At 30.2% G+C, this 3,952-nt stretch overlaps 1 long non-coding RNA gene across 1 annotated transcript; it reads left to right on the forward strand.

Annotated features, from left to right (window-relative positions):
* Positions 1-2,026: 2,026 nt before the first annotated feature.
* Positions 2,027-3,729, forward strand: LOC106787016. The gene is made up of 3 exons (XR_001381726.1): positions 2,027-2,149; positions 2,609-2,839; positions 3,233-3,729. It is a non-coding gene; the product is annotated as an uncharacterized LOC106787016 (long non-coding RNA).
* Positions 3,730-3,952: the final 223 nt, after the last annotated feature.

The following is a 3,952-nucleotide window of genomic DNA, read 5'->3' on the forward strand; positions in this document are numbered from 1 at the left end:
ATACAAATTTCTCAATTAGAATCATTAAAATTAATTTGAACCGAACAGATATAATTTCTATAATTATAGTGAAAAAAAAAATTGGGAAAGAATTTTGCCACATAGAAAAGAAAGAATGATTCGTAAAAAAACTTTCTAATTTCTTCTTATTTTTTTCGGCTTTTCTTTTTCTTTTTTTTTGTTTTTTAGAAATGTCGTGATTTTGTTTATTCGTATGTCCTCGACATCGTTGTTAATAGAAGTGGGTGGCGTCATCGAGTCGGGTTAGCACATAAGCGGATTTAACGCTGGCCCACAAAGCTCGCACGCGCGTGTGCACGCGAGCGCACGTATCGCATTTCACGTCGTGCATCGTATGCGCCTCGCATACCTTTGCCCACGCACGTGAGTCAATGCGTGCCGACTGCGGTTATAGGATGACGCCAAAACGAACCAATGATCAAAGGGTTGAAAGAAAGACAGAGAGAGAGAGAGAAAGAGAAAGAAAGATATATATATATACAGAAATATTTTTCTTCTTTCATTAGTCGTTTGCGATTATCGTCACGTTTGACAACTATTTGTGCTGTTACGTTCCTCGACTCTCATTTCTGTCATGCAACTTTCATCTTTTTATCTTTCATACTTATTTCAGTTCTTTTTTTTACGACACACATACACACATACACACACTCGCTTCTCGTTAAATCGAAATTTTGTCAAACGTAAATATTTGAATTTTCGTTTTAATTGAAGATAATATTTTCAACGCTTCATTCGTTAATTTTTTAATTTTAATGTTTGTTTTTAACAGCTTATTATTAACCTTTTGCACTCCAGTCAATTTTTTAATATGACCTATCAGCAATTCCATGACATTTTTGTGGTATTTCGAATAAATATTAGAAAGTGTTATTGCAAATATTTTATTTAAATTATATTAAATATATATATAATATTATATTTTATATAATTTTTTGTTATATAATATACATAAAATTATATTTTAATTATATTAAAATTGCTGTCATTGCAACATTGCCTGCATTTTTTACAACATTGCCAACATTGAGTACAAAGGGTTAATATTTATCGCGCGTTGTTCATTAATTTAATTATTTAATTTTTTCATTTTTTTTTTTTATATCACCAACCTATTTTATTATTTATTATTTGTTAATTTAGTTTGGATTTAATGGTCATTTTTATATCGAAGTAACAGACACGTTTGTTGTACGTTCTCGAACCGATATGAGAATGATCGTTCGTAGAACACTTATACTTTCTCATAAGCATTTAACTAATTGATCGCGTCGAAACACAAAATTGTAAATTGGTTTCGGGCTCGTAACGAAGCTGTCCCGAGTTCCTTCGGATTATTATTACAGAGTAATTTATCTCTCGACGGTCATTAGCGAGGACGTTAATGATTATTCGAACCGGTGTTGATGCACATCGCTCGATTATCTTCCTTCTATTTGCTTCAATGTTTATTTTTTCTTCCTTCTTTCATATTTATAAAAGGCTTATTGAAAAAAAGAAAAAAGGATTTTACACACAAACATTTTGTTATATAATTGAAATGTATTTATTTTATTTGTTTTTTTTTTTTTTTTTTCATGAAAAGCTCACAGAGCGAGTATAAAAAGTGTTTTACGTAGTTGAAAATATCGATTAGTTTTCGTTAAAAATATTTCGCAAGATAAATTGTTTTATAACATTTTATGCAACAGTGTTACAATCTTAGGAATTTTTTCTCTACGAGGCGGAAAAAATTGCAATTTATATGATTTATACATTAAACTTTGCAAAGATAATTAGATGGTTAACGATTCGTGATAACAAAAAAATGATTATAAGAAATTGTAAGTAAAATAAGGTAATGGATTATATGCAACGAATGAACTTCTGACCCGTGATCATTGATGCGTCACGAATACAAACATCGCGAATGACGTCTAATTTTAAAGGATGACTATGAAAAAGAGAAGAGTATAAAAGCGGGAGAGGCAGAATGAGTGGGTTAAGTAAAAAAGAAACTCAGTCTTGGTCATGTTCGCGGATATTAATTCATGCTACTCGGATTCTCTCTACCTTCATTGACGTAAAGTGAGTCAGAGGAGCGTAAAGTGACTTCAGTGGACAACCATTCACCTCGAATTTCATTCAGGTGAGTGCGTCATAGACGACCTTTAGACGACATTTTCGAAACTACATCCATACGAGTAATGAATACGGTACAAAAAATTCGATAACTTAGTTTTGATCATTTAATTATAGTTTATTTTAAAATTCGAATAATTATTTATCATTTTGATGAGAATTCAAAAAAGAAATTTGTTTAATAATTCACATGTTCTATAGACAAATTATTCAAAATATTTAATATAAAATATTTAGAATTATTTTAAATATAATTCTAATGTGACGTTTTAAAAATAATTAAAGTGACACGTTTAAATATTTGGACATTATTGTTTTTCAAACATGATTGATTTGTACACTTACTTGTAGCTGAATTATGGAATTTTTGAATATTTTTATCAAGTAATATACTTTTTTTCTGATAATACGGTAAATTATATAGACAATTAAATATAATATTGAATAATTTGTAAATTCTTATTAGATTAGTTTTCGCATTTAGTTCGTAATGGAACAAAGTCGAGGACCTCTTAGGATCGTAAAGCATCCTTAAGATCCGTGAAAGGATATTAACTCCCACGGTTTAAAGTCGCCCAGTCAACGACTAAACCACCGCTCCCACATCCTTCGTGTCGAGATTGGAAAGAAGGAATGAGGTTGCAAAGATCACGGTCAGGACGACAAAGGACGACAAAGGACGTATGCTAAAGAGAAAGTTAGAAGAGAAAATATAGATTGAGAATACAAATGCGAATCAAGTTTTTACTATCGATTGAAATCTCATTAAAAACCCCCAGCTTCGAGATATTTATAAATATTTAAAAATAATATATATGATTAGTGTGTGTTTTAAATATTATCTATATATTTATTAATTATTATATTATATTGATTTTTATTTCGATATAATCGTTTGATCATTGACATTCATTTTTTTGACGGGATCATTTTTATCGGAATTTAAATAATCTGTTATTAAATAATATGTCAACGTGACAGTTTGTATACAATATTTTGGTGATTTGTTTCCGATTGGATAAAAAATATGTTCATCGATTATTATAGATCGTTAAAGATTTTACTTTTTTTGTTTTGTTTTATTATACAGTTGTTGTAACGGATCGTATTATACGAACCAATCTACGTTTCCGCAAGTAGAAAAAGACGGAGATGAAGAAGATCGAGGTCGTGGTCAGATGTTTAGCAAAAAAATGTAACTGCGGATAACTTTACCGAGCGGCAGACACCGTTCCCTGGAGAAAGGAATAAAGAAACGATTGAAGTGCGAGCTACCGTTAAATAAAACTTTCAGCAAGGTCGGACTCAACTAAGAGAACGTTTTCATCGTTGGTTCGTCAACCTGCTGTACCTGGATACTACACACCACCAGTCTCTCAATTCCAACACTTTCAAATTCGTTTTCTCCGCTTGGTCGCGCTAGAATGTTTTCTTGGTTCCTGCAAAATAATTAGGGGAAACCGTTGCTCCTTTTATCAGAATAAGTATCCCAAGAGAATATCCAGAAAATTCTCTTCCTTTTAATATCATCTTTTATACAATTTTTTTTTTTTTTATCTTTTCCAATTTTCATTCGAAAAATAATAATACGAAATCTTGTCGATTGTAAAATAAATTAGATCGTTGAATTTTTATAAAAAATTACTATAATTAATAATGCACTTACTTATCATGTGAAATTTCGTATTAACAAAATTACAAAATTAAATTATCTCACAAAATTTCGATTTATTTTTAAATAGAAAGTGTTTTATTTAGAAGAGTTTATATATGTGGTAGTTGATGGATGGTATTCGGATGCGTTTGATAA

This window comes from Polistes canadensis, unplaced genomic scaffold (assembly GCF_001313835.1).
Source record: "Polistes canadensis isolate GaletaPanama2010 unplaced genomic scaffold, ASM131383v1 scaffold_90, whole genome shotgun sequence".
Taxonomy (NCBI): domain Eukaryota; kingdom Metazoa; phylum Arthropoda; class Insecta; order Hymenoptera; family Vespidae; genus Polistes; species Polistes canadensis.